The sequence below is a fragment of the Psammomys obesus genome, unplaced genomic scaffold (assembly GCF_907164565.1).
Source record: "Psammomys obesus unplaced genomic scaffold, mPsaObe1.curated_primary_1811, whole genome shotgun sequence".
Classification (NCBI taxonomy): Eukaryota; Metazoa; Chordata; class Mammalia; order Rodentia; family Muridae; genus Psammomys; species Psammomys obesus.
This window is the reverse complement of record NW_026585895.1, coordinates 10,730,072-10,745,364: the sequence shown is the minus strand read 5'-3', so window position 1 is coordinate 10,745,364 and position 15,293 is coordinate 10,730,072.

Sequence of the window (15,293 nt, the reverse complement as noted above, 5' to 3'; positions counted from 1 at the left end):
ATTACTGGTCATTAATTTCTCTCAACATCAATGGACTCAACTCTAATAAAAGTACATAGACTAGCAGAATGGATGCGTAAATAGGACCCAACATTCTGCTGCATACATGAGACACACTTCAGCTACAAAGATAGACATTACTTGAGACTAGAGGGCTGAAAGAAGGTTTTCCAAGCAAATGGACCCAAGAAGCAAGCTGGAGTAGTCATTCTAATATCTAATAAAATAGGTTTTTCAACCAAAATTATTAAAAGAGATGAGGAAGGACACTTTATACTCATTAAAGGAAAATTTCACCAAGAAGACATCTCAACTTTGAACATATATGCTCCAAATACAAGGGCACCCACATTTGTAAAAGAAACATTAATAAAGCTTAAACCACACATAGATCCCTAGACATTAGTACTGGGAGACTTCAACACCCCACTCTCACCATAGGACAGGTCAACAAAACAGAAACTAAACAGAGAAACAATGATACTAACAGATGTCATGAATCAAATGGACCTAACAGACATCTACAGAACTTTTCACTCAAACACAAAAGAATATACCTTCTTCTCAGCACTTCGTGGAACCTTCTCCAAAATAGACCATATAGTTGGTCACAAAGCAAGCCTCAACAGATACAAGAAGATTGAAATACTCTTTTGTATCCTATCTGACCACCATGGACTAAAACTGGACCTCAAAAACAACAGAAATAGCAAAAAGCCTATACACGCATGGAAACTGAACAACTCTCTACTCAACAACAGTTGGGTCAGGGAAGAAATCAAAAAAGAAATTGAAGACTTCCTAGAATTCAATGAAAATGAAGGCATAACATACCAAAACTTATGGGACACAATGAAAGCAGTGCTAAGAGGAAAGTTTATAACACTAAGTGCCTTCAAGAAGAAATCCGAAACATCTCATACATGCAACTTAATGGCACAGCTGAAAGCCCTAGGGGAAAAAAAAAGAAGCAGATACATCCAAGAGGAGTAGAAAGTTGGAAATAATCAAACTCAGTGCTGAAATCAATAAACTAGAAACAAAGAGAACAAAGAATCAACAAATCCAAGAGCTGGTTCTTTGAGAAATCAACAAGATAGACAAACCCTTAGCCATACTAACTAAAAGGCAGAGGGACACTAACCAAATTAACAAAATCAGAAATGAAAAGGGGGGACATAATGACACACTGAGGAAATTCAAAGAATCATTAGGATTCTTCAAAAGCTTATTTGCCACAACATTTGAAAATCTAAATGAAATGGACAATTTTCTTGATAGATTTCACTTACCAAAGCTGAATTAGGATCAGGTAAATAAATTAAATAGTCCTATATCCCCTAAGGAAATAGAAATAGTCATCAAAAGTCTCCCATCCCAAAAAAGCTTAGGACCAGATGGTTTCAGCACAGAATTCTACCAGATCTTCAAAGAAGAGCTAATTCTTCAAAGTATTCCACAAAATAGAAACTGAAGGAACACTACAAAACTCATTCTGAGGCCACAGTCACCTTAATACCTAAACCTCACAAAGACCCAACAAAGAAAACATTTCAGACCAATTTTCCTTATGAACATTGATGCAAAAATACTCAATAAAATGCTCACAAACTGAATCCAAAAACACATCAAAGATATCATCCACTATGACCAAGTAGGCTTCATCCCAAGCATACTGGGGTGGTTCAATATATGGAAATCCATCAATGCAATCCACCATCTAAACAAACTGAAGGAAAAAAAAAAACATGACAATCTCCTTATATGCTGAAAATCATTTGATAAAATATAACATCTGTTCATGCTTAAAGTCTTGGAGAAATCAGAGATACAAGGCACATACCTAAACTTAGTAAAGGCATATACAGCAAGCCTATAGCCAACATCAAACTAAATTGAGAGAAACTTAAATCAATCCCACTGAAATCAGGGACAAGGCAAGGCTGCCCACTCTCTCCGTATCTCTTCAACATAGTACTTGAAGTCCTAGCTAGAGCAATAAGACAACTAAAAAATATCAAGGGGATACAAATCAAAAAGGAAGAAGTCAAAGTATCACTATTCACAGATGATATGATAATATACATGACTGACACCAAAATTTCTACCGGGGAATCGTGGAGCTGATAAAAAACCTTCAGCAAAGTGTCTGGATACAAAATTAACTAAAAAAAAAAATCAGTAGCCTCCTGTATAAAAAAGACAGATGGGCTGAGAAAGAAATTAGGGAAACAGCAACCTTCCCAAGAGCCACAAAACACATAAAGTGTCTTGATGTAACTCTAACCAAGCAAGTGAAAGACTTGTATGAAAAAAAATCCTTCAAGTCTCTGAAGAAAGAAATTAAAGAATATATCAGAATATGGAAAGATCTTCCATGCTCATGGCTCAGTAGGATTAACATAGTAAAAATGGCCATCTTACCAAAAGCAATCTACAGATTCAATGCAATTCCCATCAAATTACCAACACAATTCTTTACAGACACTGAAAGAAAAATTCTACAATTCACATGGAAAAACAAAAAACTCAGAATAGCTAAAACAGTCCTGTACAATAAAAGATCTTCCTGAGGTATCTCCATTCCTAATCTCAAGCTGAACTATAAAGCAACAGTAATAAAAGCTGCATAGTTGTGGTATAGAAACAGATTGGTAGATCAATGGAATCAAATCAAAGACCCAGAAATAACCTATACACGTACAGACACTTGATTTTTGACAAAGATGCCAAAAATCATACAATGGAAAAAAAAAACATAGCATCTTCAACAAATGGTGCTGGTCTAACTCACAAGTAGAAAAATTCAAATAGACCCATATCTATCACCCTGCACAAAAGTAAAGTCCAAGTGGATCAGAGATCTCAATATAAAACCAGACACGTGGAATCTGTTAGAAGAAAAAGTGGGGAAAAGCCTTGAACTCATTGGTACAAGAGACAACTTCCCTAACAGAACACTAACAGCTCAGGCTCTAAGATCAACAATCAATAAATGCAACCTCATGAAACTGAAAAGCTTCTATAAAACGAAGGACACTGTCCTCAGAACAAAATGATAGCCTACAGACTGGGAAAAGATTTTCACTAACCCTATATCTGAAAGAGAGCTAATATCCAGAATATATAAAGAACAAGAAATTAAACACCAACAAACCAAATAATCCAATTAAAAATGGGGTACAGAGCTAAACAGAGAATTCTCAATAGAGGAATACTGAATGGCAGAGAAACATTTAAAGAAATGCTCAATGTCCTTAGTCATCAGGGAAATGCAAATCAAAATGACCCTGAGATTCCACCTTACACCCATCAGAATGGCTAAGATCAAAAACTCAAGTGGCAACACATGCTGGAGAGGATGTGGAGAAAGGGGACACTCCTCCATTGTTGGTGAGAGTGCAAACTGTACAACCACTTTGGAAATCAATCTAGAGCTTTCTCAGACAATTGGAAATAGCACCACTTCAAGATCCAGCTATACCACTCCTGGGCATATACTTGAAAGATGCTCCACCATTCAACAAAGACATTTGCTCAACTATGTTCATAGCACCTTTATTTCTAATAGTCCAAATCTGGAAACAACCTAGATGTCCCTCAACCAAAAAATGGATACAGAAATTGTGGCACATTTACACAATGGACTACTACTCAGCTATTAAAAACCAGGAAATCATGAAATTTGTAGGTAAATGGATGGAACTAGACAAGATCATGCTGAGTGAGGTAACCCAGAACCAAAAAGACACACATGGTATATACTTAATTTTAAGAGGATATTAGCCATGTAATATAGAATAAACATATGAAAATCTTCAGACCTAAGCTAAATAATGATTACCCTAGGGAGGGTGCTTAATTCTCATTCAGAATGGCAAACAGGATGGACACCAGAAGCGGTAGAAGAGAGGAAACAGGATGGGAGTCTACCACAGATTTCCTCTGAAAGACTCCACCAAGCAGATTGAAGCAGAGACTCATAGCCAAACTTTGGGCTGAGTGCAGGGAATGTTATGGAAAAAGGGAGATAGAAGGACCCGGAGAGAACAGGAGCTCTACAAGGAGACCAACAGACCCACCAAATCTGGGCCCAGGAGGGCTGAGTAGACTTATGCACCCAGCAAGGACCATGCATGGAATGGACCTAGACACCACCCCCCCCTGCTCAGACATAGCCCATGGGCAGCTCAATCTCCATGTGGGTTCCCAGGTAAGAGGAGCAGAGACTGTGTCTGACATGAACTTGGTTGCCTGCTTTTTGACCACCCTCTGGTGGTGTGGCCTTATCAAGCCCACAGAGGAAGAGGATCCAGGCAGTCCTGATAAGACTTGATAGGGTAGGGTCAGATAGTAGGGGAGGAGGATTCCCCCTTTCAGTGGACTAGGGGAAGGGGATAGGGGGAAGAGGGAGGGAGGGAGGACCGGGAGGAGATGAGGGAGAGGGCTACAGCTGGCAAATGTATAACATGGCCAGAACATCGCATGCCATTGCCAACGCTTTCAGGTGCCCACCAGAACTGAATATAATCTCCTGCTGCTGAAGACACCGCACCTTTCTGTAACAGCCAACAGATTTCTGGCTGGGTTTGAGCCCTGTTCCCCAGGAGGAAACCCGTGCCTAGTTCTGGTACCTGACAGAAAGCGTGTGGCTGAGAACGCCATAGGCCCCAAGGAGGGCATGCCCTACCAGTGTTTAGACAAAAACTCATGCTGTCAAGCTGCTCCCCAAACACCCTCATTCACACCCACAGAATGATTACCGCTGCTTTCACCCTCCAGGGTTCCTTCATTTTGCCGTGGCTAGTGAACGCGGACACTCAGGAGCTGGTCCAAGTGTTGAGCATAAGTGACTTTTGCTTGCTCAGCCCTACGTGGGTCATCTAAATCACACCCTCCAAGTCTCAGGGAATGTCACAGAAGAGGGGCGGCCACCAGCCTCCCATCGGGCCCCTCCCTTTCCTTAGGACCCAGTGGCAGTTAATGGCTCTCCAGCAAAAGGTGATGGAGCCACTGATTAAGTTTCCCATGCTCCAGTAACTTCCTCCTCTACCTACGCTCATGCAAGTAATGCTAATTAAACTCAATAGGACACACACACACACATATGCACAAATGCACACACACACATTTAGAATATTTGGCAATAATTTCCTAATATCAGTATGCAGCTGATATTCACATCTCTTATTGTTTCACGGCACACACACACACACACACACACACACACACATTTAATGTTCATTGGTGTTTTGCCTGCATGTATGTCTGTGTGGGAGTGTCAGATCTTTAAGTTACAGACAGTTGTGAGCTGTCATGTGGGTGCTGGGAATTGAACCCAGGTCCTCTGGAGAGCAGTCAGGGCTTTTAACTGCTGAGCCATCTCTCCAGCCCCCTCCTGCTTTATTTTTAAAACAAATTTGTTGAACTTAAGAACCTGGCCAGGCATCGTAGTGCACAACTATGGTCCCAGCATTCAAAAGGCTGAGAGACCGGAGGAGTTCAAGTTCCAGGCCAGTGCTGTCTCAAAAACGAGCAAGCAAACAGGTTGTGAGCATGTTTGCATTCTGCAGTTTGTTGCACATCATTTCTTCTGATCTTCAGATTCATCCTCCCTCTTTCAAGTTTAGTAACTGAAGGAGCTGTGGCCATATTGTTTCCCACATCCTGAATCTGGACCATTTTGTCTTCCTGACATTCCTTAACATGCTCATCAGAACCCCATGCTTCCTGTACCTTGGTGGACTGAGCTGCAGGCATGGTCAGAGGGGAATTTTTTTGAGGATTTATTTATTTATTATCCATACAGCGTTCTGCCTGCATGTGTGCCTGCACACCAGATCTCATTATAGATGGTCGTGGGCCACCATGTGGTTGCCGGGAATTGAACTCAGGACCGTTAGGAAGAACAGCCAGTGTTCTCAACCTCTGAGCCATCTCTCCAGCCCCAAGTTGGATTTTTTATTAAAATAGCCTTTCCATATGCACTGGTTAAGAGACACATTATATCTGCATGTCTTTGTTCTGATGGTAAAATTGGCCAGTGAGGCCACCTTGGCTTTCTTCACTGTTGAGTTAGCCACCAGCTTTTCACCTAGTGACTCTAGTGTCCATTGGTGATAGTGCCTAGATGCAACCGTTCATTAGAACTGAAAAATGATAGTGCCCCTTTCTCTCATCTCTTTCATTTAATTTTGTTGTGTTAGAACAGAGAAGATAAGAAGAATTCCCAGTTCTTTCTCTTACTTACAAGTTCCCTGAATGAAAAAAAGTGTGTGGTTTTAGGCCTTAGAGAATATTTATTTATTTAATTTTATGTGCATGTGTGTGTGTTCCTGACTGTATGTGTGCACCATGTATGTGTAGAAGATCATGGGAGGGCACAAGAGCACATTGGATGCTCTGGAACTTGGAGCTCCAGGGGTTATGAGGTGCTGGGATAGTGGTGGGGTGTGTTGGGAACTCTAAACCGTTGAGCCTTCGCTCCAGCCCTGCCACATGAAATGCTATTTAAAATGTCAGAAAATGAGTCAGGAGTGGTTATTCTCACAGTTTAGCAGCAGCCGACAGATGCTGAAGTAGACTTTTTGGTGATTTTCTGTGTTTCAAAGAAACCGAGGCACAGCCAGGGCTATTACACAGAGAAACTCTGTCTCGCAAAACAAAACAAAACAAAACAAAACAAAACAAAACAGAACAAAAAAGAAACTGAGGGCAAGATGCTGTGTAAGGCACGTCACAGACCAGCACTTATGAGCTCTTAGAGCATGTACATTTTTTTCATGCAAGAAAAGAACTTATGGCTTAACTCTCAATTTTTAAAAGAATTAGTTAATAAACTCAGTATTCTTTAGAGACACCAGACATTAGACAACATTCTTCATTAGATATTACCAAAATATGTAACATACTTTATTTGCCAATGATCTGTAATAATTTTTTTGAGTTTATTGCAAAATTCTAGCTAGTTAGGATGACTTTAATTCCTCTTACTCCTTTACATTTCTTTTTTAACACATTTTTTTAGTTATTCTATGGAGTAAAACATTAATTTTTCAAATATTTATTAAGTATGGCATAGGATATTGAACTCAAGGCCTTGTGCATGTTAGGGTAATCATTCAATGGCTGAACTTACACTCAACCCAAATAAACAAATTCTTTTTTCAATACTGGGGTTTGAGCCCAGAACCTTGAACGTGCAGGTCGAGTTCTCTACTACCAACACACACCCTTGGCCACGTAGTTTACTTAATTTCTAAGTTTAGAATTTGAAATTTTCTGTTCTGTTTTGTTTTTTATTGAGGCAAGGTTCTCTGTGTAGCCTTGCCTCTCCTGGACTTGTTTTGTAGATCAAGCTGGCTTCAGACTCTCAGAGATCTGCCTGCCCCTGCCTCCCTGAGTGCTGGGATTACAGGTATGTTTCACTGCGCCCGGCTGTGGTCAGCTTTTTACATGGATGCTGGGATCTGAACTCAGGTCCTCAAGCTTGGGTAGCAAACACTTCATCTCTGAGCCATCTCCTTAGCTCTGTGCTTTTAACTTTTAGATATTTTTCTCTCTCTCCCCCACCCCACATACCACACATCCACACATATGGCACTGTCCATATGTGCAGACAGTTCTGTAACTATAAGAAGATTATCTCCTATTTTTAAATATCTATCTATCTATCTATCTATCTATCTATCTATCTATCTATCTATCTATTTATTTATATTTAATGTTTATGTACATTGGTGTTTTACCTTCATGTATGATGGTGTTGGATCACCTGGAATAGGCATTACAAATAGTTGTAGTTGTGAGGTGCCACGTGGGTACTGGGAATTGAACCCAGGTCCTATGGAAGAACAGCCAGTGCTCTTAACCACTGAGCCATCTCTTCAGCCTAATTCTCTCATATTTTATTATTTTTTGAATCAATATGGAAGTAAGCATTATGCCCATTGGTGTTTCTGCATATGTTTTCTAAGAACCAGAAAATTCCCTTACATAACCAGAGTACTGTATCAAATTTAGGGAGTATCAGAAAATAGTGATACAAAACTTTTATCTATTTTACAGTCCGTATTTCAATTCTTCAACCAGACACTTCATGGAATTATCCACTTCTAATGCTGGGTCTCATACAAAATTATGTTTAGTTGTTGGATCTCTTTATTCTGTTATAATTTATAACATTTCTTCATTATCTCATGCTGGTCACCATTTTGAAGAATGTAAGTCAACCTCATCATTTTTCACTACTATAATCATATCAATTGCTCAATTCTTAATTGTAAATCATAGACGTTGCCTCTTGATGATTAAAGAAAAGAGTTTATTGAAAAAGTATCCAGAAGTTCCTATAATGCTAGTATATAGGTATATCTCAATTCATAGATATTATTTTCAGTGTATGCTAAATATAACTACTGTTAATAACTTTAGTATTAATACATAAGATTCAAATATAAATGATATTTCTTAAGTGATATTTCTTAATGTGCTAGGCTCTGTCCTATTGTATGTACTATCCTATATCATGTATAACTCTATGAGGTAAATTCAGTTTTTGGTTTTTTTTTTCATGTTTCTACACAGGGTTTCTCTGTGTAGCCTTGGCTGTCCTGGACTTTCTTAGTAGACCAGTCTGGCCTCGAACTCACACAGATCCGCTGCCTCTGCCTCCTCAATCGAGTGCTAGGATTTCAGGTGTGTGCCACTGTGCCCAGCTGGTAAATCCATTTTTAGGCACTCCTAACATCACGTTCAAAACGAGGCCACCATGATTGTCAAGGTTAAGTGGTTGCTCAAGTTCACTTAAGGCATAACTTGAAAAACCTTCCTTGAAGGTATTTGCTAGAGCCACTCCTGATGAGACCTGGATCAGAAAGAAGGAGAGGAAGTCCTCCCCTATCAGTGGACTGGGGAAAGGAGCATGGTTGGAGAAGGATGAGGGAGAGTGGGATTGGTAGGGGGGGAGGGAGGAGCTACAGGGGGGTACAAAGTGAATAAACGGTAATTAATAAAAATTAAAAAAGATATTTGCCAGAAAAATAAATGTTCTATGATAACCTGGAGTATTACATTAAATATCCATTTCGTTGTTATTACAAGACACTGAGAGATGTATGCTGAAAAACATGCTTTCTAAACTTTTCCCTGCGTCTGACAGCATCTCACATATCTGAGCTTATGGTAATAGCGTTGGCCAGGAATTCTGAAGTGTGCACCTCAGAGAGTACCCACTTGGGGGCACCCACAATGCAGCTTTTCTCTCTGTTCTGCGGCCTAGAAGCATCCAGCCCTGCAGCGCTGGAAGGAAGCCAGCAGACAAGCTCAGTCTGTTCTAAAAGGCTCAGATAGCCAGATCTGATGTCTCCAAAAACGGCTTTCTTCCCCTTCAACTCCAGGGAGTATCTTGGTTTGTTACCCACACATAAACCATTATGTGCTGCTTAAAACATTAATCATTAGTACATTTGCTACAAGCCAAATGTACTATATATAATATGAGGGTTTAAAACCAAAGCCTAAAAATAATTTGCTGATAAAAAAGATATATTTGTGTAATATTTTCTAAATTTATGCCACGCCAAAATTAAGGACACAATAATTTAGTATCAGGGTTAAGAAAGGTCAAGCTAAATATACTTTTTTTTTTGAGACAAGGTTTTATGTAGTCCAGGTTGGCCTCAAACTAGCTATGTAGTCTAGGATAGGTGAGTATTGCGACTACAGGCTTATACCACAGTGTTTGTGGGAGCAGGGATAGAACCGAGGGTCCCAAGAAGGTAGTAGAGAGAGAGAGAGAGAGAGAGAGAGAGAGAGAGAGAGAGAGAAAGAGAGTGAACTGTCTAGGCAAGCTCTGTATCTACTGAGCCGCAGCCTCAGCCCCCCAAGCTAGGTGTTTTAAATTGCTTCTGTATTGTATTCTCACCTTACTGGCTCTCCAATAAGACTCCCTTCCCAGAGCAAGGGAGGCTTCTTGAAATGTTGCTGCCAATGGCCTGGCCAGTCATTTGGTGTTCAGCTCCACCAACAGCTGAGGTTCTGATGAGATAAACTGATACCAAAGATGTGTCCGGCTCGGATGTGGCTGCTGTGATTATGCCTAGGAAGGGGTTCTTTCTCTAGAGCGTACAGTGAGAAGGTGTGGAGAGTGAGATTGTCCTAGATGTGGCTCTACACTGTCCCAACTAAAGGGCCACTCGAGGGTTACTGTTTTTTTGGTGTCATGTAAGTCTGGCTTTCATATGACTGACTGGAGTAAGAGGAGCCAAAATATAAACCAGAGAGTAACTGACAAGGTGGCATGATTCAAAAGACTGTATTAAAAGAACAAATTGGACCAATCATTGGATCATTTATGAGAATCTGATTTTGGAAACAGGATATGTGGTGGGTAGTAGCAGGGGTAGGCATGGAAGGATGTATAAAAGGGTGGCACCACGCACTAGAGGCCTAGAGCACTAGGCCTCACAGCCAGGCTGTGAGGAAGGCACAGTTAGAAGAAAGGTAAGAAGAAACAGGTAAGAAAGAGGGATCTATTTTCAGGGGGAGCTGTCCAACAAGACAGGTGAAAAGAGGAGTGTGTACGTGTGTGTGTGTGTATGTGTGTGTGTGTGTGTGTGTGTGTGTGTGTGTGTGTGTAGGATGCTGGTCTGGGTTCCTGGTGGAGCCCTTTGCAGAAGGTTCAGCTCTCACTACTGAGCATCTGTTTCTGTTCTTGCTCTGGTCCCTGCTCACTGAATGCCCTGAGCTCCCAGTTTTCACCCTAAGTCTTAGAAAGAAATGACCTGGAGAAATGACAGTGAATTCTTTGCTCGTATAGGCAAGGTAACTTGCTAAAAGACAGGAGGGCCTTTGATATGTCATTGACTACTTATAATTTGCCAGTGGTTGTCCTGTATCTTCAATAGTAGATTTAGGAAGATGTGACAATAGGGCCAGTGAGATGGCTCAGTGGATAGACACTTTTTGCAAACCTGGCAACCTGGTTCAACCCCCAGGATCCATGAAAAGATGGCCATAGAGAAATGAGTCCATAAAGTTGTCCTCTGACAGTCAGCACTCCTTCATGGCTTCTGCTACAGTTCCTCACTCCAGGTTCCTTCCCTGAGTTCCTGCCCTGGCTTTCCCCAGTAATGGGCTTACAAGCTGTAAGGTGAAATGAGCCCCTTTCTCCTCAGAGTGCTTTCAGTCATGATGTTTTATCACAGCTATAGAAACCCTAACTAAGACAAAAGACATAGGGCTGGAGAGATGGCTCAGAGGTTAACAACACTGGCTGTTCTTCCAAAGGTCCTGAGTTCATTTTCCAGCTCCCACATGGTGGCTTATAACCATCTATAATGAGATCTGGCGCCCTCTTTCTGGCCTGCTGGCACACATGCAGGCAGAATACCATATAATAAATAAATAAATAAATAAATAAATAAATAAATAAATCTTAAAAAAAGACAAAACTGAAGCTTTATGGGACAAAGGCCTAGAGGATTGTTCTAACCAGTGGCTAAGAGATCTGAACAAAATTCAAATTAAGATTTTAGTTAAGGTGGGCAGAAGACACCACCCAGAGGCCTACCCTCTACATGGGCTCACCTGCAGCCAAAGACACTATGCTATGCAAGTATGTGCTGGACAGATGGGAGAGAAAGAGAAGCAGAACGGTTTGAGCTGGAAATGTGAGGGTGGCAAGGAATAGTCTGAGGTGAGTAGCCTGCCTTGCCACCTGAGGCCATGATAAAGTCCTGGCCCGTGCTGCCACTGAGGCCATGTCTGGGTCTGTGGCCTTGCAGCAGCAGCAGCAGCAGCAAAGATCTGTGTCAATGTCTGTGGCCCATATTGCCACCAAAGGCCATGCAGATTCACCTAGTTTGGGCTATCACCTGGGACCATGTTGATGTTCAAGGACTGTGCAGAGCTGGCCCTGCGCTTCACTGGCTGTGGCACTCTGAAGAGCTGGCCCCACCAATTTCTGGCTGTAGTGCTCTGGAGGGCGAGACCTGGACCTCACCTGGGCAGCACAGTAGAGAGAGCCCTGGTGGCACGGGGGCAGGTGACCCGGCCCTGCCCTTGCTGTCTGTGGCATTCAGTGAGCCATCCAGAGCTCGCCCTGCCGGTGTGGGTGCAGGAGAGCTGCGGGGCTGACCAACTCAGCTACCAACCAGCCCAGCTCCGGGGCTTTGTGTTGGCCCACTGCAACATCTACCCATCTATGAACTGCTGGAGTGCATGAAAGGGCGGGTCCTGCAGATCTAAAGCTACAGGATCTCTGTGATACAAGGCAATAACAGAATATCTGAGAAAAGCCCCAGTAAGGGCCCAGTATTGACAGTGTAGCAGAAGGCAGAGACCTTAAATCAGACCAATAACTTATTGCAATGAACATTTGAAAGAAAAGATGTGTGGACAAAAGGGTAAACTGTGGGACACACTGTGACACACTGCAGCTTCCACAGTGAGATGGTATCTCTCTCTCTCTATTATTTTTATTTTCTTTTACCGGGGAGGTTGCAAGGGTGGATATGAAGGGAGGGGTTGATGAGTGGGCCTGGGGTGCATGGTGTGAAATTCACAAAGAATCAATAAAAAGTTTTAAAAAATAGATGTTAGTTAAGGCGAACTGGGAATCCCGCTGTTCCTCTGAGCAGTGGCTTTGCTGGTGACGCCATTGAGTTTGGCTTAGGTCAAAGCAGGAACCCAGATATTCCATGTGGTGGAATCACCGTAGTCTAGATTCTGAGAAAATAGCTTGTCCAGGACTAGATGGATTAACAGAGTTTGAGTGAAACATTCCAACACTGGATTATTGAATAAACTGGAGCTGTTATCAAAAGTCCACATTAACTAAACTGCTAAGGCAGATGTTCCTGTTTCTCCCGAGAACAGTTAGTGAGAGGACAGAGGGGTGCTATCTGAAGCTTAGCCATTCTTGGGTAGGACACCAGCTGGGCTGGGTGGAAGTGCTAGGCTAGCTCTGTTGAGCGGCTGCTTCTGTACCCAACAGGTCTGAACAGGCAGGACAGTGTCTTGCTGTTGGTTTTGAGGGCGGTTCCATGATGTCATTGACCAAGTCCTTTTTTTTAGACCCTTCTAAGTAGGTGTAGTTGGAGTGTGGAGAGGCTACAGAGAGCTCAGTCGCTATAGTGCTGTGTGAGTAGGAGGACCTGCTTCTTCAGGACACACATAAAAACTACTGGACACAGTGGCTTGTGTTTACGATCCTAACACAAGGGACTGGGGACACGTGGTTCCCTGGGGCCTTGCTGAGCTGTCAGATGGGCCGACTTGGTGAGCTCCAGGCCAAGGGGAGTCTCTACCTCAGAGAATAAGGTAGACTGCTCCCGAGGAGTGACATTTGAGGTTGTAATCTGGCCTCTACATGCACACACATGCATGTACACCCACACGCATATGATCACACATGTGCATAGAACAACCCCCCCCCCCCCCCCCCCCCCCCCAAACGGCCCCACCCCCGCAAAAACCCCCCCCCCCCCCCCCACACACACAGATAGTGGGCACTAACCTGGAAACATGCAACTTCCCATCATCAGAGGTAACAAGCAGACCCTGGGCAAGTTGACTCCGATGCGTTGGTTGTGAAGGGTGACCTGGGAAACAGTGTTGGAGTGATGACCACTAGGGTTTCACGCTGTTCTGCACACTTGGTCCATCACTGTGATGCATCGCAAAGATCCTTTTTTAACGAAGGACCTACTGTCCGCTCAGCTGCTAGGAGTCGTATGGGTTGACAGCTACCACATGTTGACCCCTTCAGTGCTTAACAGAGTAGAACATTGAGGTCCCAGGTCGGACCCCCCCAGGCACATTGCTTCCATACCCTAACCTTAGCCCTACTATCTCTACCCAAATTGAGATGGCTTTGGTGAACCACTCTGGCTCCAACTCTTTCCATTTGGCTTCTGCCTCTGTGAAATCCTGTTTGTATCCCCTTTTTTCCACAGGTGACTGTCTCAAGGTGGCTACTTAATAAATACCACACCAGCCAGGCACAGTGGCACACGCCGGTGATACCAGCACTCTGGGAGGCAGAGGCAGGCAGATCTCTGTGAGTTCGAGGCCAGCCTGGTCTGCAAAGTGAGCTCAGGACAGCCAAGGCTACACAGAGAAACCCTGTCTCAACAACAACAATGAATGAATGAATGAGCACCACACCAAAGGCCTCTGGTTATACTCTGGGGCTCAATTAATCCTCCATGTTCCCCATAGCTCTTATTCCCAAGCTCCCGTTTTGGGGATATTACTTATATCCCAGTCATGTCTAAGAGTCATGACTTGTATTGACTTTGCTCTACCTATGGTGTTGTTGCCATTTTAACTAAAGCCGTCTTGTGTATTTCAGGAAATCTGGCAGCACTAGCTAAATGCTTTTCTTTTCTTTATAAAAACATTTTATTTTATGTTCGTGTATGTGCACACGTGTGTGGGCGCTCTTGGAGCCTAGACGGGGGTGGGGGCTTCAGCTCCTGTGGAGCTGGAGTTATAAGCGGTGGTGAGCAGCATAACGTGGGCACCGGGAACCACGCCCCAGTTCTCTGCAAGAGCAGCCAGTGTCTTCTGAGACACCTCTCTGGTCGTAACATCATTTTGAAAAATTTCTCAAATGATTCTGTGCACTGGGAACCTTCGTGGTTTAGAGCGGCGGCTCACACACCAGCTGCACCACAGTTATCTAGTGGGCTGGATTTATCACACACGGCTGGGTCCTTCCCAGAGTTCCTGCTTTATTAAGTTAGGGTAGAGCCTGAGAAGTCACGTGTCCACCAACTTCCCTGACACTGCTGGTGCTGCTGTTCCGGGAAACCACTGACACGAACACCGATTTACATATTTACGAATTCTATTTGAAAACGCAGAAGTTGTCTGTTTTTATTTTATTTATTTTTTTTCCCCTGCTAGGCAGCCTAAGTGGATGCAACATCCTTGGAAAGGAATCTAACCACAGTTGTGAACTCATTGCACACACTGATTCTCTGGCAGGGTTACATTCAGGCCCATCTGTTAGGCTGGCAGCGTGCCCACCGAGGATGTGCTCTGCCAACTGCAGCAGGGCATAGGTGCTAACCAAACACGGTTTTAGAGGGGCGGCTTTCATCACACAGCGAGTGCCGTTTCTTGGGCCAGGCAATCCTGCTGTTTGCAAACAGCTTCAGTCTGAGGCCACACGCTTCCTTACATCTGTAGGTGCTTGAGGACATGATTAAAGAATAAATAATCAACAAATGGTTGATTATCTTCCTTCCTCCCTCTGCCTCAGCGTCGTGATCTGGCCTGTGGAG